General features: G+C 53.6%; 1 protein-coding gene across 4 annotated transcripts in view; it reads left to right on the plus strand.

The window, feature by feature from the left end:
- Positions 1 to 22929, plus strand: part of TSPAN9 (tetraspanin 9) — a 272676-nt gene that overhangs the window by 101381 nt on the left and 148366 nt on the right. The window lies entirely within an intron of this gene.

Consider the following 22929-nt stretch of genomic DNA (forward strand, 5'->3'; position numbering starts at 1 on the left):
ACCTCTCGGAGCATCCCCAGGCCATGAGTCACTCTGCATTAGCAGCCATGGCACAGGGGCTGCCACTTGCTTGCCGCTGAGATGGGCTGGGTGGGGAGGAAGTGCCGGACCAGGGCCACCCCCCACCATGCAGGCTGTGGACAGCAGAGAGGGAATCGGGGTGGAACCACCGTCTGGGCTCTGCCCCTCGCCTGCTGCAGACCGAGAAGCTGGAGATGGTGGTGGCTGGCCGGCCTGTGTCCGTGAATGTCTCCTGTGAGGGGCAGCCGTTCCCCACAGTGCAGGGAGACTGATACAGGGCACTGGCCCATCAAGGACAGGGTTGGGTGGACCGTTCTCTGAGGAGCGGCGGAGGAACGCAGGGGAGACGGGGCTGGGCCTTGAGGGACGGGGATGCAGGGGTGGCTGGCAAGCTGGGCGTGGCCCGGTGATTGGGCTGGAAGGGGGAGGAGCAAGCTGTCAAGGCGGGGCCTCTTCACTCTGGGGTACCTGAAATGTCCCCCAGAGGAGACTGATCTCAGCAGACTAGCAGTGGGGAGCTGGTGTTGGTCCCCGGACAGGGGAATGGCAGGATGAAAACGGATTTTTCAGAAAAATAAGCTTGTCACGGAATCCAAGGTGAATTTTTTTAAAGTACTTTTTTTTGCTGTTGTTGCAAAAATAATACAAACTCCTTATAACCTTCAAGCGTTCCAGAACTGGTAGAAAAGGAGAGCCTCCTGTAATCCTGCCCTTTGGGGGCAATCACTGTTAGTACTTTGGCTTATATTCCTTCTAGGTGTTTTAATGATAGACTAGCATCCAGCTGTCTACCTATTATCTTATCAATTTCCGTAAATAGCATTGTGTTACACTAACTGGAAACTTCTTTAGCCGTCTTCCTGCAGCGGTGCCCATAGCACTGGGAGGGGCTCAGCTGGTCCCATCACCTGAGCTTGTGAACGCCGGTGGCAGTCACCTGGTGGCTCTGCAGGGCCTGGATGGTCCAGGAGCCCCTCTGGCACGTGTTGGGCTGGTGTTGGCTCTTGGCTGGGCCTCTCTTCCCCACATGATTTCTCATTCTCAAGGGAACTGGCCTTTTAAGTGAAAACAGAATCTCCAAGGCCCGTTGAGATGCAGGCTCCGAGGTCTCACAATGTAGCATCCACCTGCCGCTTGGTCAGAGCAAGTCACCGGACCCACTGGAACTCCAGGGCTGGGGCAAGGATGCCCCCTCTTGATGGGAGGACTGGCAAAGTCACGTCAAGGGCAAGTGTGTTCAGCGGTGGGAGGGCAGGGGTGTGCAGCCCCTGCACGGGCCCAGAAGGAGGAGGGCTAGAATGCTGGGGGCTAGACGCCACAGACCTTTGGAAGACAGCCCAGGCTCGGTCCCTCCTCAGCCCCCTCTGACCGGATGGGTCACCCAGGGAAACTGGCAAGGCGGGATGCTTCGTCCTCCTGCTGGCTTAGAGGTGTCGTTCCAGGTGGATTCTGTGTGGATGTGTGTGAGGGGCTTGTCTGGCTGGAGGTGAGAGTGAGCTAGAGCACGGGCTTCGTAACGGACAGCTTCTCTGGCCCGAGGGCTGTGGAAGCAGAGCGGGAGCCTGCCTGCCCTCTGGAAGCTGCTGGCAGCTCGGCTGCTCGGTACCTGCTGCTAATTTTCATGGCATCTCCGAAGAATGTGCGTCAGTGAGTGAAGGGTCCCGATGAAAGCCAGCTAGTCACTCTAGACTCAGGCCTCTGCTGGGGACTCATTCATTCATTTGCCCAGCAAACAGGGCACCTCCTGTGCTCCAGCCTTTCTCCCCATCCCCTCCTACCCTCAGAGGTGGCGTAAGAAGACCCAGCCTGCAGGATCAGACTTCACTTCCCAGACAGCTCACAGTGGACTTAACATTCTGACTCCCCTTGACATACTCGTTTGTATAGTTTTCTCATCACCTGCCATGCGTGGTAGCTCTTCTTCCCTGGGAAATGCCTCAAATGGCAGAGACAGGAGGAAACATTGGGGCTGGGAGAGCCAGCTCCAGGTCATTAGGGAGTGCCACTTCCAGTTGCAAGGACAATGCTGCCATAGAGCCGCTGGAGGAGAAGTCCTCCCCGGGGCTCACATCCATCAAACTCCCCTCTCCCTGGAGCCCCCAGGCTGGCCTTGATGAACTGCACTTTCCTCGCACGCCCGCCCCGTGTTCTTTTGCCTGTCAGCTGCCTGGTGGTTTGTGCATTCATCAAAGGAGAACAAAGGCTGAGAGGGCTTTCGCATTTGAAAACCCCTCGGTGTTTTATTTTTTCTCTGCCCCCGCTCAGCATCTCTTGGAAAAGAAATGTTTTGTGGCCGAAAGGTTCACCGTGAAACAGCCCACGCTGCGCAGCTCAGCCTCTTGGCCATTCTCCTCCTCCTCGGCTGTGCTGTGGGAGAATGGACCCAGCTCAGCGAACAGGGCTTGGTGGGGACTGGGGGATGGGAGGCAGCCAGCAGCTGCAGCTGCCCTGATGCTTCCCTGGGTGCCGGGGGCGCCGGCATCATGCTACCGTTGCAGGGTGCATGATATCTGATCAGCTCACGGGCTTAATGTATCCCGGTGCTTAGTGTTGAGGAGAACGTGCAGAGCTGACGCTGCAGACCTCGGAGAAATCTGGCATCACAAGCAAGGCAAGAAACCTCAGCCGCTCCTTTTGGCCAAGGAATTGGAAAGACTAAATGGAGGTCCTCAGCCTGTGCCAACTGAGCGTTTGCTGCTTTGAGGCAGATGGTAGGTAAACTGTCCATCAGCGGAGACCCAAGAGGCCTGTCTCTGACTCCTAACTTCCCTGCCCATGCCTGCACCCCCCAGTTCTGGTTCCCTGTGGCTGCGAGGATGATTTATATACTTCCGTATCATCAAGAGTTATAATATCACTTCATCAGCAAGTGAATGACCACTTTGTTTTATGTCTAACTCCTTGGGGGAGAAACACAGTCTAGGAAAGAAAGAGGAGATTTTTTTTTTTTTGGCATGCGGGATCTTCGTTTCTCGACCAGGAATCGAACCCATGCCCCCTGCAGTGGAAGCGCGGAGTCTTTTTTTTTTTGTATAAATTTATTTATTTTATTTATGTATTTTTGGCTGTGTTGAGTCTTCGTTGCTGTGCGCGGGCTGTCTCTAGTTGTGGTGAGAGGGGGCTACTCTTCGTTGCGGTGCGCGGGCTTCTCATTGCGGTGGCTTCTCTTTGTTGTGGAGCACGGGCTCTAGGCGTGCGGGCTTCAGTAGTTGTGGCACACAGGCTCAGTAGTTGTGGCTCGTGGGCTGTAGAGCGCAGGCTCAGTAGTTGTGGCGCACGGGCTTAGTTGCTCCGCGGCATGTGGGATCTTCCTGGACCAGGGCTCGAACTCGCGTCCCCTGCATTGGCAGGCAGATTCTCAACCACTGCGCCACCAGGGAAGTCCCACTGCTGGCCACCCTGACTCTGCGAGGTTCCGAGGCGTCTTTGAGCCCCGGTGCTCTGTGTGGTAAGAGCTTCGGCCGACGTTGGCTTAGGTAAGTCCCACACCTTTTCTGTTCTAGGCTACCAAAGGCCTTCTCGATTTCATCGGGTTCTCCCATTTCCCCCCAAGGTTCGGCCCCGCAGCGTCCATGGCACCCAGGCATGGGCTCTGAAGGCCGAGTAGGAAGGGGTGGGATTGCTGTAGCCAGAGCCCTCAATGTAGGGCTTGGAGGAGAAGCCAGCCTGACCAGCTGAAGCCTCATGCCTGACAGTCACACCTAATGTGGAATAAAAAACGATGTTACCTCTGTTTCATCATCCACTTTCATCACTGCTTTTCCAAATGGTTGATGGTGCCGTGCCTGTGAGCGAGGTGGGGGGACCTGACGCTTTCTCTGTGGGCCGGGGTGAGGGAGGATGCCAGGCTGGGGAGGTGAGCCCCACCCGGACTCTGGGGCAAAGGGGAGGTGATTCCTTAGACGGTGGGCCCTTTCTCCTTGGGACCCCCACCAGAGAGTGCTAAATCTTCAATTTGCCAAAAATTAATTTTCATTGCCAAAAAATCCTCAAGGGCGTTCACTGGAGGGATGGTGCAGCTTTAAAGAAATACCTAAGAGGGTATATCTATCTTATGATGGTGGTTGTTTTAAACCAAGTCTCTTTAACATTCCTGATTCACGTCAGGAACTAAAGCATTCGGTGCTGCCACATCCTAAAGCCGGGGGTGCAGGGGACCGGGGGCCGGTCTCCACCGACCCTGGTGTTTCTGAGACCCTGCAGCCTCCCCCTCCGCCAGCCCTGCCCTCTGAGCAGTGCAGTGTTCGTGCAGCCAGAGGACTCCGGCGACTCAGGACTCGTGCAGCCTCCAGGCGTTGGTTCTCTGCCAGGCAGGGGCATTCTGACCACTCGCCTCAATCTCTGTCTCTATCTCTGCTGAAGAGCAGAGGCCTGGATTTTCCCCTCCACTGATGCTCTGCCTGTTTTCTCATTGTCCAACACTTGGTGGGCACGCCGATCGTTTTTGAATGCGTGAATACTGCATTTGCGACATGAAAAGAAACGTGTCCCCCATCCGACCCATTTCCCCGGACACTTGGAGCACTTGCTTGATGTAAAACCGTCCCATCTTCACAGTTGCAGGGGTGGGAGACGTCTCTGGGGAGGGCGCAGGACTCTCAAACCAGGAGCTTCTTATCAAGGCGTCTGCAGCTCAGGGAGGGGGCCTTATCGCTGCCTTTCCCGAAGGGGCCGACAGGAAGTCGTGGGCAAGAGGAGGCCGCTGCTTGGAGGTTTCACGGCGAGGAAACTGAGGCTGGCTTCCCCAGGAGCTCCAGGCAGTTGAGTGGAGGAGGCTGGAGCCAGCCCTTCCAGATCCCGACGCTGGATTCTGCCTCTCTTATCCCCCGCCCCTCCCCTCACCTGCTCCCACCTTCCTCAGCTCCCCCAGGGGTGCCTCAGAGGTAACCTCACAGGGCCAGGGGGGCAGCTTTGTAGGAAAACATGCACCCAAAATGGCCAAATCCCTGAGGACTTGAGAGAGGCACGTGTGGGGTTATTTTGGGTTTGGTGGGCCGGGCTCGGATCTCTCTGGCATTCCTGACCGCTGGCCTCTCAGAATTGACCAGAATGGAAGGATGATAAAAATCGAGGCCCCAGGAATAGCTCAAGAATTTGCTCATTCGTGACCCCTGTAAAGAGGTGCCGCTCAGCCCAGAGCCCACAGCAAGGCTGGGGCTGAAGGAGGTGCTGGAAAGGGGAGGGGAAGAGGAGGAAGGTTTCAGACAACTTCCTCTTCTTCCGGGCAGGAGCGGGTGGGAGCTCAGGGCTGGTTCGGGGCCAGTCTGATAAGGAGCCAGAGGAGTGTCCCTCCCCGCACCAGCTCGTCCCTGCCTCTCGGGGGTCGCCTGGTAACACCCACTGGCCAGGTCAGTGCAGCCCTCTCTCTGATCTCTCTGCTCTGTTTCTCTGTCCCTCTCGGACCTGGGCAGGCTCGGGGCAGCTCTGGCCTTGCATCTTGGGGAGCCTCATCTCTCCCTCCCTTCCCCAGAGTCAGGCCCAGAGACCCTTTTGCTCCGTGCGCGTGAAGGGGGCGCGTAGTGAGCACCCATCCTGTAGCAGGTCAGGAGCCCGGTGATGCCAGGCATCTGCCTCTGCCCTGGAGGAGCCGGCATGGGTGTGTAGAGACCCGTGTAGATGTGCACTGACCCATGATGCCATCCGGAGCCGTCCGTGGTGCTGGAAGGGCGGTGGGGATCATAGCAGGTGAGTGGTCAGCAGAAAGAGCAGCCCGGGGGAGTCAGGACACCTGGCTGGCCCTGGGTCAGTCACGTCACTTCTCTGGGTTTTTCATGTGTAAAGTGAGGAGTCTGTGATCCCCAAGCCCCTTCTGGCTTGAGAGTTACCTGGTCCCAGGAGCCGCGGGGAGGAAGACCCTTCTCAGACGGGTAGGGTGTTTTTGTTGCCTCCACTCTTTGTTCCAAAGGGAGGGGTCCAAGGGTGGACGTCTCAGCTGGCTCATCCCCATGGGGACAGGCTGAGGGCTCAGATGTCACAGCTGGGCCTCAAACCTCTCTTCTGTTCTCTGGACCCTCCTGCTTATGCAAAGTCTGACTTTAAATTTTTTTTTTATTTTTATAAATTTATTTTATTTTTGGCTGCGTTGGGTCTTCATTGCTTTGCGTGGGCTTTCTCTAGTTACTGTGAGCAACTACTCTTGGTTGCGGTGTGCGGGGTTCTCACTGTGGTGGCTCCTCTTGTTGCAGAGCACAGGCTCTAGGCACACGGGCTTCAGTAGTTGTGGCACACGGGCTCAGTAGTTGTGGCTCGCGGGCTCTGGAGCACAGGCTCAGTCGTTGTGGCGCACGGGCTTAGTTGCTCGGCGGCATGTGGGATCTTCCCAGACCAGGGCTCGAACCCGTGTCCCCTGCATTGGCAGGCAGACTCTCAACCACTGCGCCACCAGGGAAGCCCGCAAAGTCTGACTTTAGGTTCAAGAAAATAGTTGCCCTTGTCCAGGATGAGGTGGTTGCCCCTTGGCCTACAAGATGAGGTCCGAGGGGCTGAGCGAGGCTTGCAGAGTCTGCAGTGACCTGGAGGAGGGTCCAGCCTCCCTGCTCCCCACTTGGGGCCACTGTGTCCCGTTTGTCTCTGTAACGCCCTCCACACGGGTTCTCATTGCCCATTGTTCTTGTCACTGTCTGCCTGGCTTGGACGTCCCCTCCCATCCTGCATGGTTTTTTCTCTTACGAGCATTGTTTTACCAAATCTGAAAACTCAGGCAGCCATTACTTCTTCAAGAATTTTTTTTTTTTTTTTTTTTTTTTTTTTTTTTGCCGTGCTACACGGCTTGCGGGATCTTAGTTCCCCAACCAGGGATCTAACCTGGGCCCCTGGGTGGAAGCCCAGAGTCCTAACCACTGGGCTGCCAGGGAATTCCCTCTTCAAGTATTTTTCTGTTCCCCCTTCTCTCTCCTCTCTTTCTAGAACTTCAACTATGTGTATATTAGACTGTTTGATATTGTCCTGTAGGTTGCTGATTCTCCATTAATTTTTTTCCATCTTTTTTCTTTCTGTGCTTCATCTTGGATAGTTTCTAGTGTTAATATCTTCAAGTACAATTATCTTTTCTTCTGCAGAGTCTAATCCAATGTTAGTAAGTCCCATCCAGTGTATTTTTCATTTCAGATATTGGGTTTTTCATCTCTAGAAGTTCCATTTGAGTCTTTTTTTTATATCTTTCATTTCTCTTCACATCAAGCTTATGTTTTCCTCTACATTCTTGCGCTTACGGAACATACAATAGCTGTATTCTTTTCACCCTTGTTTACTGGTTTCATCATCTCTGTCATTTTTGCGTCTGTACTATTGACTGCTTTTCCTCCTGGTTATGGCTCATATTTTTCTGCTTCTTTGAATGCCTGCTAATTTTTGATTGGATGCCAGACATTGTCAATAGAGCGTTGCTGGATTTTGTTACATTCCTTCAAATAGTATTGGACTTTATTCTGGCATGCATTTTAACTGCTTGGGATTGGTTTAATATGTCTGAGGCTTGCTTGTAAGCTTTGTTAGGGTGCATTCAGCCTTCAGACTAGGGCTAATTTAGCTTCACTACTGAGGCACCACCCTCTGAGGACTCTACCCAGTGCCTTGTGTGTCGCGAGCTCTTCTGCTCTCGTTGGTGGGAATGTGGCCCTGAGTGAGCTCCGCAGATTGGCTGGCCCATTGCTTTCTGTTGGTTCTGTTCCCAGGCTTGTGGTGTTTTACCCTACACTTGTGTGGGTCAGCCGGAGATGCCAGGGGACTCTTCTCCAGAGCCCCCTCTCTGTGCAGTCCCCTTCTCTCCAATGTTCTGCCCTAAAAATTCTATCTCTATGAACTCCAATTTCTGTCTCCTCAACTCGGTGGGACCACTGGACCCCGTGAGGATTCCTCGTCCGCAGCTGCTGTGTGGATGCTGCCTCCAGGCAGTAAGCTTGGCCATCATGGGACTCCCTCTCTTGTTTCCTTCTCTCAGGGATTACAGTCCAGTGCTGCCTGCTGTCGGTGTCTGAAGCAGTTGTTTCGTGCCTTCTGTCCAGCTTTCTAGTTGTTTAGGGGGCAAGGGTGAAGCCAGTCTCTGTCACTTCACCGTGGCTGTAATCTGAGTCTGGCATTATTGGAACACTCACCTTGGGCATCGTTACCCTCTGGGGCAGGTGTCTCTAGTCAGCTTTCCTATGGGAAGGACCCCATTAGCCGTGTGTTCTTTCCCCCGTGTTTCATCTGGTTTGTTTTTTTAATCTCTCCACACAGGCTGTCTCCCTGAGCACAAAGGTGATACGGTATTTCCCTTAGCATCCTTTGTACCTAGCCCAGTGCCCGGCACATAGGAGACAGCTCATGTTTGTGGACCAAATGAATAAATGAGAAGAAACGGAAGAAACTATAAGCTAATTGTGCCGTGTGGTTGCTAAGAAAAACAATGCTGCCCTGGGTATGAGGTTTAGACCCTCTTTGTCCTCTGTGGAGCTTATAGCACATCTGCATCTGGGTTTTGTTATTTCTGGTTGGGATACTGGCAAATCTGAACTCATCCAGAGGAAGGTGACTAAGATGGTGGAAGCTACACCACATGGGGACTGGGTGAAGGATTTGAGAATGTTCCTTTTGTCTGGAAATTATTTTTATAGAGTGTTATGGGAAGGGAGGGGATGCACAATAATGGTCTCCTGACATGTGCAGGATTGATGTGGAATAGGAGGGTCTAAACATGTCCTATGGCTTCAAAGCTTAAATACCCAGGTGCCTAGGACCCATGGGTGAGGGGATTCAAGGAGGTCAGACATGGGCCCAGTTCCAGGAAGAACTTTCTAACAGCTGGAGCCATCCAGCAGAGGAGGAATGGCTACCTTGGGAGGTAGTGAGCTCCCCATCACTGCTGGGGTTTAAGCAAAGACTGATAGTGATTGGGGATTTTGTTTGGGATGAAGAGTAGATACAATGTTACACGAGATACTCTCTAAGATACTTTTCTACTCAATGATGTTAAATGTTACTCCTCCTTTTGAGCCCATGATTCACCCGCCCTCGCAACTCCGCATCCTACGCACACACACACGCACGCACGCACGCATGTATGCACCTGTGCAAGCGTGTTCAGAAAACACACCTGAAACATGCTCCTTACTACTCTTGTGAAACTCCTTGCAGCCTCCATCGCCGGGCCTCGCCTGGGGCCCCTGCAGACTGGCCTCCCGCTGCCGGTGCTGGGCCCCGTCATCCCCCTTCAGCCTGCCTGGCACCGCATTGATCCGGGCTGGCCCTGTGTCAGCGCCTCGTCCCATTGTCTCCTGTGTCTGGACACACAGTGCCTTTGAGGCAGGATGACTGTGAGCCTCCTGCACAGCGAAGCCTGGCGGCCTTGCTGCAGCGCTTCCCGTGCTGGTGAGCGTGGCTCTGCACAGGCACCTCCGCTCTTGACTGCTCGTTGGCTTGTTGCTCTGGGTCCTGGGTCTCTTCCCCCGTGGGGCCCCTCCTCCCTGGACTGGATGCGCCCGGGAGGTTTCAGCCCCAGGTTGAAGATGCTGGGGAGGCCTGTTTAACGGTGGTCCTGGCAGATTCTCAAGGGAGTCCTCAAGCACCTGCCTCTTCCCCTTTCTAAGGATGCAGCCCAGGAAGGACGGGCGGGGCTGCGGCTCGGTGGCTTTGGGGGAGGGGAGGGGGACAGCTGAGAAGGGGTCCTAAGCCAAGGGCCTGTCTCCTGCTTCCCCGAAGCTGTTGTCCCACCTCTGTATGGAAGGAGCCCCGTCAGGTCGCTTGTAAGCGGTCACAGCTGGGCAGGCTCTGGGGCAAGGGCTTTGCAGAAAGAGAGATCTTAAAAGAAAGAAAGAGAGATCTTCCTGGCAGCCGAGTGCTGGGCTGCGCCCCGAGTGAGAGACCTGAGCTCTGAGAACCTCTCTCCTGGTGCACCGCTCCCTTCCCCTACCAGGCGAGCCAGGCACCGCCATGGGCATAAGGAGCGCTCTTGAACTGCGGACTCTCTGGCCCTCTTAGCCTTGGCCTCCAGACCAGTTTGACCTGCAGGAGCCTCCGTTTCTTCCTTTGCGAGATGGGAGGAACAGTGGCTCTCCGGGGAGCTGGAGGATGGCCCGTTTGCAGGACTTTCTTTCGTGTCCGAGGCTGCCGGGTCCCCAGAGCAGCTTTCACCAGCCCGAGCAGTGTGGGCTTGGCCTCTTCCTCAGCCAGTGCTCAGAACCCTTTGTGAATGAGCATCCTTTCTCCCTTAACGGAGAGGGAATGTTCTTTGGAGACTGGTGTACCCGGGGGGCTGGCACCTGCCTGCATTCGGGCTCACAAAGCCCGCGCCCCCTGGAAAGGGGTCCCGGGGAGAGGAGGTGCATCGCTCTGTGTGCGTTCTGTCTGTCCAGTGCCCAGATGGCGTCTGGCACAAAGCAGGCACTCAGGAGCCCTTGATGACCGAATGAAGTCGTCCCTGCATCCCCATGGCTGGGCCGCGCTCCAGTCCAGAGGTGCTTCAGCGGGAAGCGGTGCACCTGGGCCTCGCACTGTTCGATGGGAAACCTGAGTGTTGTGTCTCGTTTCCTGCTTGTTCAGCTGGAGGGTGCCAAGACCATAATAAAAACAATGGTATAATCACAGCTAATATCGCCGGAGCGCATTCTGTCATGATCTGCAGGATTTTGGCCTAATTCTTGAAATGCACTCACTGGAGAGAAGTTTCCTGAACTTGTTCTCCATTCCCCGTGGCTTTTTGCACCTACTCCTGACTTCTGCCTTGGAACACATTTGCTTCTGCTGTGAAGATAATAAAAATATATTCAGTATTTTTGTCAGTCTTATCTGTGGTAGCTGTTGTCTACATGCTGCTTTAGGTCAACAAATATTTTACTGAGGATTTTTGTATGGGTGATCTTTCTATTCTCTGTGTGGTTATCCGTGTGGGACTTTCTCATTTATACTCTGACAGGCATTTACTGGGCACCTGCCGTGTGCAAGGGATTCTGTGGCGAACAGCACCAGGCGTGCCCGCAGGTCCGAGGGCCTCAGACTGGTCCTTGGAGGCAAGGACTGTCTGTGTAAACCCCTCTCTGTGGTGTCCTGTTAGCACTCAGGGTCCCCACCCCAGGACTGAATAAGTAATTATTCAGTTGGTGCTGGATAAATAATTTTGGGGTCTTCCATTTCTATAGGGCGCCCCACTGTGAAAGCACCAAAGAATGTTCCCAGAAATCATCTTACCTGTCCATTTCCTCCTGACAATGACCTTGAGACGTGGCTAGAATGAGCATGTTTTTTTCTAGAGGAGGCCACTAAGCCTTAAAGGACTGGCAACCCCTGAGTGGGGCTGTCCTCCTAAATGTCCTGAGACTCATTCATCCCACAAATGTTTGGGGGCCAGCACTGTTCAGGCTCTGGGGATGCAGGAGTGAAGAAAAATCCATGGCCACAAGAGCTTGTATTTTGGAGGGGGAGACAAACAATAAACAAACAACTAAAATCTATAGTGACAAATATCAGGGGCCAGAGTGAGATAGGGAAGGGGGTGGGAGGAAGGGGCGGGGGGCAGGTATTATGGGTTAAACAGGGTCCTTAGGAAAGGCGTTCCTGAGGAGGTGACATTTCAGCAGAGAGGGAAGAAGAGGTGGGTGAGTCCTGGAGATATCTGGGGGAGGTGCATCCCAGGGCCGAGGGAACAGGAGGTGCAAAGGCCCTGCGGCAGGAGCGTGTGAGGCTTGTTGGAGCCCAGTACAGCGGAGTGAAGGGAGCAAGGGAAAGGTCACGGGACTCAGACCCTACAGGGGCTTGAGGGCCATTCTGAGGGCTGTCGCTTTTATGGTGGGCAAGGCGGGTGCCTTTGGAGGAATTAGATCAAGGAGACAGACGTGCGCTTCATTTCGGAAGGACCGCGGTGGCTGTTGTGTAGTCAGCTGAGTGTGCAGCGGCAGGAACAGCAGTAACTGTTGTCTGTGAAGTGCGTGTTGTGCAGACCCCGGGCGTGCACGTCCCGTTGGATCCTTCCGACGACCGACGTTACCTGCATCTTCCTTAGGGGGAAACCGAGAGTCGGCTGCTGGAGCGGCTGCCAGCTGGGGACGGCCTGATTCCAAAGCTTGTACTCTTGACTGTTGTCCAGTTTTCAGGGGCGAAGGGACAGATTGCTTAGGATGACGGCACAGACGTCTGGGGTCAGGGTCAGGCTGCCCTGTGCCTGTTCTCTGGCCGCTCTCAGGTGTTCAGCTGGCCAGCCAGGAGGGCAGTGGGGCAGGCTCTCCCCTTTACCTCGCTGTTTGCTGGAGGGCGGGGCAGATTGCTTCCGGATGAGGCAAGGCAGCTTGGGGAGTGGAGTCTGTGCCCCGACTCTAGACAGCAGCCTCTCTGGGCCCGCAAGGACCCCGTGTCTTGTGTTTGGCATGTGAGACAAGCCCTGTGACTTAGAGGCCTGGGCTTTTCTGCTACCGATCAGGGCTCAGCCCGAGGCTGGCGGGCGGCCACTGCAGATGGTCCCCCCTCCCTGGAGGCAGACCCTCCCTCTCTTTCTGAGTGAGTCTGGGCCAAAATGCCCTGTATTTTATCCATCTCTTGTCTTCTGAGGAGTTCAGATCACTTTCAGAGTGTCACTTCTGTAATCCTCCTATTTATTGCTGCTGAAGGAAGCGAGGGGGATTTTTCCTTGTTTTTAAAAAAACATGCTGCAGGGTGGAAAATCGGGGTCAGAGAGTGAGGCTGGTGTGGGAACAGAAGAGGGAACCCAGAGGCCCAGCCCGGGTGCAGCTGGCCTCGAGGAGGGGCCGAGGGCAGAGGTGAGCTGGTGGGAAACGGGGGCTTCTGGACTGGGGGAAGGCCGCTCCTTTTGCGTTTACCCTGCACTTCGGTGTCTGAACCTGGGGGAGGGGGGCTGGGGTGGGACGCCCTGCCCTTCCCTAGCGGCGCCTCGGGGACTCGGGGCCCGCTCTCTGCACAGGTCCCCGTGCACGCACGTCTCCTGTTCTCACACACTCACTCTCTGCACCCTCCCCCGCATGCACACTCACACGGAGCATGCACGCGCACGCTTGCACACGGCTTACTCACGTGCTGGCTCACACTCAGGCTCTGTACGCGCCTGCATGCTTGCTTACATGCTTGCCCACAGCGCACGTCAGCGGCAGGACCCCGGCTGCAGGTGACCTGGCAGGAGAGTTTGTGACAGCAGTGGGTCCTCACAGCCCCAGCCCTTCGCCTTCTCCACTCGTGCCTCGAGTTCACCTTGGAGAGACAAGAGGGGACACCTCAGCTGGGAGGTGCTGTGTCTGTGCTGAGTAACAGGTCCTGTAGAACCAGCCAGGAGGGGACTGGCCATGGGAAGAGGGGAGACTCTGCAAGGGGAGGAGACGGCCTCTCCGCTGGGCCCCCTGCGTGCACCCCCCAGCCCCCCACCTTGGGCGTACGCCTTTGGCAGAGCCAGACCTCGGTGGGGCTGGGAGGAGGGCACCCTGTTCAGTGCCCTTTCGGGGCCGGGGCTGTTTCAGGAGGGAAAGGCTCCTTGTTGGCTGCTCAGATCCCAGCGGGTTACCAGCCTCAGAAGCCAAGCAGGCAGGCCCCTGACTTTGTTTCTATTGCAGAACCGCCACTGCTGCAGAGCAGGAAATCGTCAAGGGGCCGTGGGAATCCACTGAGGCTCCGGCGCCTCCTTCGGGGCGGGCATGGGGGAGGGGGCCTCTCCCGGAAGCTGCCTGGAGCAGGTGCCGGGCTGCGGCTCCTCCATGGCGGCCTCTTCCCACCTGGAAATCCAGCAAGGGAACATCCTCGTGAGAACCTGCGCTTGGCCAGGCGGGACTGAAGGGGTGGGAGGGGGCCTGGAGACGGGGCTTGGATTCCCAGCTGGCTTGGCTGACCAGCCAGGTGACCGGGCCTCCATTCCCGGTCTCTGGGCCTGGATCTTCCTGAGCCTCGGAGCTCTGGCTTTCACGGGCAGGGGTGAGGAGAGAGGGCCTCCCTGGCCCAGGGCAGCCCCCAGGCCCAGGTGCCCTCCCTCCGGGGCTTCCGTGTGCTTGCTGTAAGGTCCAGCTTCCCCTTTGTGTTTCAGACACTGGCGTCCTGGTGGCCTGTGCCCTGTGGGGCTGCCAGACTGCTCCAGGGACCCTTAGGTCACACCCGGAGCCAGCCTTCTGCCTCACTGTCCCCATTCTTCATGCTCAGATTGGTTGCATCTCATCGACTTATATATCACCTTGCTCCAGAAAAGAGGATTAAAACAAACCCAGATACCTGGTAACATCACCAGTGCTACTTGCGCATGGATTTGTTCATTCCTGGCTTGAGTTTCACCTGCCGGCTAGAACTCTTGTCTGTGGTCAGCAAGTTGATGGGTTGTGACGGGTCCCCAGCCCTGGCTTGTGTTCTCGCTGCCTGGGCAGCATGGTGCTGTGGATCCTTATCCCCGAGGATTCTGTTTAGGGTCACTTCCCTTCACTAAGTGCCCCTTACCTCCCCCTTTCTTGGGTAACCCCATAACATCTTGTGCCGAGGCTACAGAGAGGAATAAGACACAACCTCTGGGCTCTAGTCTAGGGCGTGGGCTGGTGGTAATCCAGTACACGCACTGCATGGTAAATGCACGCGCTGCCCAGGAGGTGCTCTGTGAACCTTCGTTAGCCTCACAGATCTGAAAAAATATTCCTTCCACGCTCACGTGTTACTGATACTGTGGCTTGCTGTAGGGTTCTAGGCTAGGGATCTTTTTTGTGTGCAAAGCATTGCTTAAGTTCCAAGGTTACTGTCTAATGTTGTTCCAGTTTTAATCCTTGGCAGGTGACACAGTTTTTCTCTCTGGAATCTCTAGTGTTCTGTGTGTAAAAGTCTCCTCTTTGGCTGCTGTTCTGAAACTTCAGAAGTAACATGCCTCAGTGTGGATGAGTTTCCATCCAGGGCTCCCTGGAACCTGTCAGTCTTGAAACATCCATTATTTAGTGCCGAGAAGTTTTCTTGAATGACTTCATTGATTTGCTGCTTTCGTTTTCTCTCTTCTTTCCTCTGGAGCTCCTAGAATTTGGATATTGAATCTCCTGGATTAATCTTATAATTTTATCGTCTTTCTCATTCTCCTTACCTGCACTCCCCCCAACCCCTGCAAAATCTGGGAGATTGCTTTTTTTGTTTTTTGGCTGCGTTGTGTCTTTGTTGCTGCGCGCGGGCTTTCTCTAGTTGCGGTGAGCGGGGGCTACTCTTCGTTGCGGTGCGCGGGCTTCTCATTGTGGTGGCTTCTTTTGCTGCGGAGCATGGGCTCTAGGCGTGCGGGCTTCAGTAGCTGTGGCGCGTGGGCTCAGTAGTTGTGGCCCACGGGCATTGTTGCTCCGCGGCATGTGGGATCTTCCCGGACCAGGGGTCGAACCCATGTCCCCTGCCTTGGCGGGTGGATTCTTAACCACTGCACCACCAGGGAAGTCTGGGAGATTTCTTCAGCTTTATCTTCTAGCCTTCTGTTGAGGGTTTCATGTTAATTAGTATATTTTTGATGTCTAAGAGTTCTTATACTTTCTAAATACACATTTTTTGTTTTTATAGCATCTTGTTTTGTTTTCATGGATGCAGCATCGCCTCTTACTTCTCTCAGGCTATTAATGATACTTTTATTCATGAAAACTAAATGGGAGGGTTCTTCCTCACCATTTCTTATAAAGTGTGTGTGTGCTTTTTCTCTGTCTTTCCTGTGACAGGCTTTCTCCTGAAGTCTGGTGATCCTTGTAGTCTGGTTACATGTGTGTGGGGCATTAAGGTGTGTGTGTGTGTGTGTGTGTGTGTATGTGTGTGTGTATGTATGTGTGTACGCATACCTTAATGGGGCATTAAGATGTGTATGTATGTGTGTGTATGTATGTGTGCACGCGTGTGTGTATGTGTATGTATGTGTGCGTGCATGTGTATGTGTGTGTATGTATGTCTGTGTGTGCACGGGTGTATGTGGGCATGTGTATGTGTGTGCACGTGTGTGCATGTGCGCGTGTGTGTATACGTGTGTGTATGTATGCGTGTGTGCATGTGTGTGCGCGCGTGTGTATGGATGCGTGCATGTATGTGTGTATGTGCATGTGTGCGCGCATGTGTGTGTGCATGTGTGTATGTATGTATGCGTGTGTATGTGTATGTGTTCGTGTGTGTGTGTGTGTGTGTGTGTGTGTGTGTGTGTCTGTGGCAGGAGCATCCTGTGGACTCTGGGCCCCACGTAGGGTGACCTGGTTGGCCTGTTTCATTTAGGAACCCAATAAGTTAACATCTTCGGTATTTTCTCCTGAGCTGTTAGATTCCCTAGAGAAGAATCTTCTAACCTACCTGGGAACTAATGGAAAGAGGGCAGGGATCTCGGCCTTCTGTGCTTCAGCTGAATCCCCTGTTTTCAACGTGATGCCCTGTGCTGGGTGTCCCCAGCCCACAGACCTTCTGCCTTTGCTCCTGCAAAGAATACCCCCCCCGGGGTGGGGCGGCACGGTCACCGTCACCTGCCAGAGGGTGTGGGAGAGGAGATCTGGGCGGGGGGAGCTCTTTCTAAAGCACCCTTTTTTTTGGCCATGTTGCGCGGCTTGTGGGATATCTTAGTTCCCTGACCAGGGATCGAACCCGTGCCCCCTGAAGTGGAAGCGCGAAGTCCTAACCACTGGACCGCCAGGGAGGTCTCCTAAAGCAGACTTTTAATCAGGCCTCCTGGTTTGTTTGTTTGTTTATTTATTTATTTTTTGTTGCATTGGGTCTTCGTTGCTGCGCGTGGGCTTTCTCTAGTTGCGGCGAGCGGGAGCTACTCTTCCTTGCGGTGCGTGGGCTTCTCACTGCGGTGGCTTCTCTTGTTGCAGAGCATGGGCTCTAGGCGCGTGGGCTTCAGTAGTTGTGGCTCGCGGGCCCAGTAGTTGTGGCACGCAGGGCTCTAGAGCACAGGCTCAGTAGTTGTGGTGCACGGGCTTAGCTGCTCCGTGGCATGTGGGATCTTCCCAGACCAGGGCTCGAACCTGTGTCCCCTGCATTGGCAGGCGGATTCTTAACCACTGCGCCACCAGGGAAGTCCTGCCCCTGCTTGTTTTTAACAAACCAGTGTCTTCAGCCTTTGTGGGGAAGGAATGAAAGATCATTTTATCGCGTGTGTCCATTGCAGAATCCCAGTAACTGGAACTGGGCTGGGTCTGTGTGAGACCCTCAGTAATCGGCGGCTGAGTGAATGAGTGAGCAAATGGACGAACTGCAGGCAGACTTGGTAACAGCAATGGAAACAGAAGCACAGTTCACGCAGGTTCCCTTCTGTGCTGAGATGCGAGCTGATCACTGTGACCCTGAGCCTGTTGGATGTGGAACTGACACAGCTGTGGCTGGTGGTGGGGGCGCAGGGAACGCTTTCCTCGTTTGGAGTGTTTCTCCGGCTGTAGTGAGCGTGTACTCCTGTGATTTTTGAAGGGAAGGAGACGAGTAGGAATAAGGATGAAGCGTCAGCGTGGGCACAGCTTTCACAGCGTCCCCAACTCACCGCGCCTTTGTTTCTCATTCTGTGAAACAAGAATCCGACCAGATGCATCTAAGGTTTCACCCAAGTGCCAGCCCTGTGAGTCCACCATTGTCGCCTCCTGTTTGTATTACGACAGTGAACAGTGTACGCTTCTTGTAGAAAAGGACTGCCCCCACCGCCTTTTCTGTTTTTTGACCTAGAATGACTTTCACCCACTCTTCTGCTCATGTGCATCCTTTTAGTCCTTCAGAACAGGGTGCTTCCTTCATGAGGGCTCCCCAGCTGCTCCAGGACATGCCGGCTCCCTTTCCCCAGCCTCCTAGGGCATTTTCACTTTGCAGCTGGGTATAGAGGAAGGGGCATAGCCCTGGAAGCCCGATGGTGCTAGTTTGAATGTTAATTCTGTGGCTTACTTTGTGACCTTGGACCGCTGACCTAGTCTCTCTGAGCTTTAGTTTCCTCATCTGTCCAGAGGGAATTTGTAATAAAAGTTATCTCATGGGGCTTATATGAGAATTAAATGAGATAGGTTTTAAAAACTCCCCCTTTAACGTGTGACACAAAATAGACACGCAACACAAGAGGACGATAATAACAGTAATAATCACCATTTATGTGCATTACCTTATTTACCGTGAAGTAGATACCTTTATTATTTTTATCTTACAGATCAGGAGACCGAGCCATAAAGAAATAGCTTGCCCAAGGTTGCAAATCAAGGACATTTAGCCCTTAAATTTTCTTTAAGTGTTTTGTGTTTGCATTTATTCCACAAATATTTATATGAGAGCTGACTCTAGGTCAGGTCATGGTGCTGGAAATACAGCAGTGAAAAAAAACCAACGAAGTTCCTGTCCTCATAAAGCTCGGATTCTAGTATAAGAGCTGGTCGGTGAACAAGCAAATGCATGTGTAGCAGGTAGAGTTAAGTGCCATGGAGAAAGCTAAGCCAGGTAAGGGTTTAGGGAATGCCTGGGGCATGAGGGGGCAAGGAGGGGAAGGAAGGAGGAGGCTGGAAAGGGAGAGAGGGAAGAGGAGGAGGGGGGGAGGGGGAGAAGGGGCGGGAGGAGATGGACCTTGTGGAGCACAGACTCTGGTGCCGCCTGCAGGCCCTGCCCTCCACTCGGCGCCCAGCCTTAGTGACCTTCTTCTGGACCCTCAGCGGGCTGCGTGCCCCTGCCCCAGGGCCTTGCACATGCCACTTCTCCTGCTCCCCTTGGTCTCAGAGGCCAGTGCTTCCCAGGGAAGCCTGCCCGCAGCCTGGCCCGGTCGGCCCCCATGTTCTGTGCTCACCGCACACACTCAGTGTGTGGTCCTCAGAGCCTGGCTGTCCGGCTGTCGGGGCCATGGACAGACAAGAACAGAGGCCCTGACCGTGACTGCTCCTCTCTTCTCTCCCCTAAATCTCCAGCAACTAGTGCAGGGGCTGGTAAATATTGTCTGTAAAGGACCTGATTGTAAATATTTTAGGCTCTGCAGACCATCTGGTCTTTGCTGCAGCTGCTCACCTCTGCCCTTTAGCTCTGAAGTGGCCAGAGACTACACGGACACCAATGAGTGTGGCTGCGTTCCAGTAAAATCGATTTATGGACACTGAAATTTGAATTTCATAAAATTTCTACATGTTGGGAAATATTATCTGGCTTTTGATTTTTTTCCAACCTCATAAAAACGCTATAGTTGTTCTTGGTTTGCAGGCTGTACAAAAACAGGCGAAGGCTGGATTCGGCCTGTGGGCTGCAGTTTATCGACCTCAGATGTAGCCTGATGCATGGCTTATAGTAGGTTCTCGATAGATGTTTGTTGAATGACTGAATGATAGATGTTTGTTGAATGACTGAATGAAATCTTGGCCGTGGGCAAGAGGTAGTGAGATTGCGAGCTGTTGCCTTCCGTCAGTTAACGTCATGATCTCTACCCCTTATCAGATTCCTTGTAATCTGTTAAAATTAAGGAAGGTAGGCAACTGGTTCTTTTTTTAAAAGAACAGCTTTAGGGACTTCCCTGGTGGTCCAGTGGGTAAGACTGCATGCTCCCAATGCAGGAGGCTCGGGTCCGATCTCTGGTCAGGGAACTAGATCCCTCATGCTGCAACTAAGAGATCCCACATGCCAGAACTAAAGATCCCACGTGCCACAACTAAGACCCAGTGCAGTGAAATAAATAAATAAATATTTAAAACCCCCAGCTTTATTGAGATATAATTCACCACCATAAAATTCACCCATTTAAAGTGTACAGTTCAGTGGTTTTCAGCAGCTTCTCAATCGTGTGACCATCATCACTATCAATCTTAGAACATTTTAACACCCCCAGAATAAACTCTGTACCCATTAGCATCTCTCCTCTTCCCCCCAGTTTCTACCCCCTCCCCAGCCCCAGACAATCATTAATGTACTTTTTGTCTCTATAGAGTTACCTATTCTGGACATTTCATATAAATGGAATCGTACTCTATGTGGTCTTTTGTAACTAGCTTCTTTCACTTAACGTGGTATTTTCAAGGTTCATGCATGTGATGGCATGTATCAGAATTTCATTCCTTTTTAAGGCTGGATCATATTCTGCTGCACGGACATACCACATTTTGTTTGTCCTTATCTGTTCATCAGTTGACAGACATTTGGGTTGTTTCCACTTTTGATAGTTATGAATAATGCTGCTATGAACATGCATATACAATTTTGTGTGTGTGTGGACATGTGTTTTCATTTCTCTTGGGAAAACACCTAGGAGTAGAATTGCTGGATCATATGGTGACTGAATGCTGAACGTCTTAAGGAACCACAAGACTGTTTTCCAAAGCAGCTGCACCAATTTACACTCCCACCAGCCGTGTACGGGCGTTCCCGTTTCCCCCGTCCTCGCAGACAACTCTTTATTTTCATTTTTTGAACATTTTTTAAACTTTCTGTCTTTTTGATTGGCCAACTAGTTCTTAAATGGACACACCACCTTTGGTTGTGAGATTGTGGGCTGAACAGGAACATTTTGATAAGTTTTGTTATTTTCTTTTGTAAAAGCAACGCATGCTTATTAGAGCGTATTTGGAAGACAAAACCTGATGCCTCTTAGTGATGCACTTGTCACGTTTGGTCACAGCTGCCGACTCTTTAAGGGTCTCTGAAGACCGAGGCAGTGGCCACAGGGAGCAGTGCAGTGGCTCAGGATGCAGACCCTGGGGGTCGGCCAGGCTTCACTGACAGCTCTGCTGCTGCCCGGCTGCTGGACCTTTGACAAGATGCTTATCCTCTTTAGGCTCCAGTTTTCTCGTTGGTGAAAAGGATTCACTCATTCATCATTCATTCCGTAGATATTTACTGGGCACCTACTGTGTGGCAGGCATAGCATCTGTCTTCAGGGTTATGGTGGAGATTAAACAGGGCGATGCACGTGCAGTGCAGAGCATAATCCCAGGCACTTAATAAATGGTAATAATAAAAACCGGGAAACAGAACCTGCCCTTCCTGAGGCCACGCAGCTCCTCAGGACGCATGGTTGTTGTCAGGTAACCACAGGGACTCTCAGAGGAGGGAGGGTCCTCACATGTCATCCTCCCCACTCACGCCTCGCACTGGGCTCTGGTCTGGTGGATTCCAGCCTCTGCTGGGACGGGGAAGAGCGCCCCTCACCCCAGCCCACAGCTGGGCAGTCTGGTCTTCACCCCTGCCTTTCTGGAGCCGTGCTGTGGCCATGCCTCTGCCGGCAGAGCCGAGGACAAGCCTGCCGCCTCGTCCTCATGGCAACGCGGGACCGTCGGACGACAGCTACCCTCCGTCCCCGCTCCAGTTCTACCAGCTGTCACGCCGATAACTCCATCCCTAGACCCCACCGCCCCGTGGCCGCCTTTGGCCGCATCCCAGCCCGTTTGTTGTTTCCTGGCCTGGCCCGAGCCTTCCCAGTAGGAGATCCACACACTCAGTGTCAGAATGAATTGTAAGCCTAGAGGGTGACAAATCTTCACCTTTCCCGGGAGGACGGTTTTATGGGAGGAAGTGCTCGAGCAGGAAAGATAACTTCATTCTAAATTGTGGAAAAAATAAACTTCCAGCCAAAGCCTGCCCGGTCTCCCCCTCCCGCTTTCCAAGCTCCATCCAGGAAGGCAGCCCTGGCCACCTACAGCATCTGGCTCCCTGATGGGTGTCACAGGGCAGCTCGCTCTGGCCAAAGGGTTTGTGATTGGGGAGTTTGAGTTTTCCCCGCTGTCGCCTCTCCTGTCACCACGTCTGTCCTAACGGGGCAAAGCCGTTGATACACTTCTTGGGCTTGGTTTTGTAAGCTGCTGGAGGGAGATGGTGATCAAAGCCCATTGATAAAAGCAATTTAGCAAAAACAACACGGGGAAGGAGAGGAATCAGCGCTCCATCATTTGTCCGTCTGATTTTTGTATCCTAAGGCGTCTCTCTTCTCTTGGTGGGAGGAATCCGGATGTGTTCAGCAACCCCTCTGCTGCTGCCCATGGGGTACAGACCTTGCCGTTCTGTAATCAGGAGCGTCTGGGAACCCACGAGTGGCCCAGCTCTGCCCTGGGCGGCAGCAATGAAGCAGCATTTCCCACTCCCCGGGCCTGGTTGTTTGAAAGCCCGTCCCTAACTGTGTTCCTGGCTGACGGACATAACTGTATTCTCCTGTGGTTAGTGACTCATTCAGAAATTCCCCCGTCTGTCTGTTCTCCTGGGATTCTGAGTCAGTGGGAACAGAATATCAGGGTAGCATCCTGGCCCCTGGCTTCTCCTGGGTCTTATCCCTGCCTGGAAGCAGAGGCAGCAGGGGAGCCCATGCTGCAGATAAGAGTCCCGGCTCCTGCCGCTGGAGGGAGCACCCTGGGGGCAGCTGCTGCAGGTACAGGAACCCCGGGGCCTGCAGGCCGGCTGCCAGTGGGGCAGCTCAGGGCTTGGGCGGTGAGGGGGGTGGGCCTGTGTGCTGAGAGGTACCACAGGAGATGGTTAAGGCTGTGTGCATCCTGGTTCACACCCTGGCCGCCCCTCCCCAGTCGTGCGACCTTGGGCAGGCTCTTTAAGACCTTTTCTCTTCCGTAAAATGGGATAATAAAGGACCTGATTCACAAGGTTATTATAAATATTAAGTGAGTTAACACAGGTCAAGCGTCTAGAACCTGCCAGGCGGATGGAAAGCACTGCAGCTGTTAGTGGCGGCAATGAGGACGCTCGCCGACCTTTCCTATGGTATTACCTGATCCCTCCTTTGTTTTTTTTGTTTTTTCAAATTTTAAATTTATTTATTTATTTATTTATTTATTGGCTGTGTTGGGTCTTCGTTTCTGCGTGAGGGCTTTCTCTAGTTGCGGCGAGCGGGGGCCACTCTTCATCGCGGTGCGCGGGCCTCTCACTATCGCGGCCTCTCTTGTTGCGGAGCACAGGCTCCAGACGCGCAGGCTCAGTAGTTGTGGCTCACGGGCCTAGTTGCTCCGCGGCATGTGGAATCTTCCCAGACCAGGGCTCGAACCCGTGTCCCCTGCATTGGCAGGCAGATTCTCAACCACTGCGCCACCAGGGAAG

This window comes from Eschrichtius robustus, chromosome 13, assembly GCF_028021215.1.
Source record: "Eschrichtius robustus isolate mEscRob2 chromosome 13, mEscRob2.pri, whole genome shotgun sequence".
NCBI lineage: Eukaryota > Metazoa > Chordata > Mammalia > Artiodactyla > Eschrichtiidae > Eschrichtius > Eschrichtius robustus.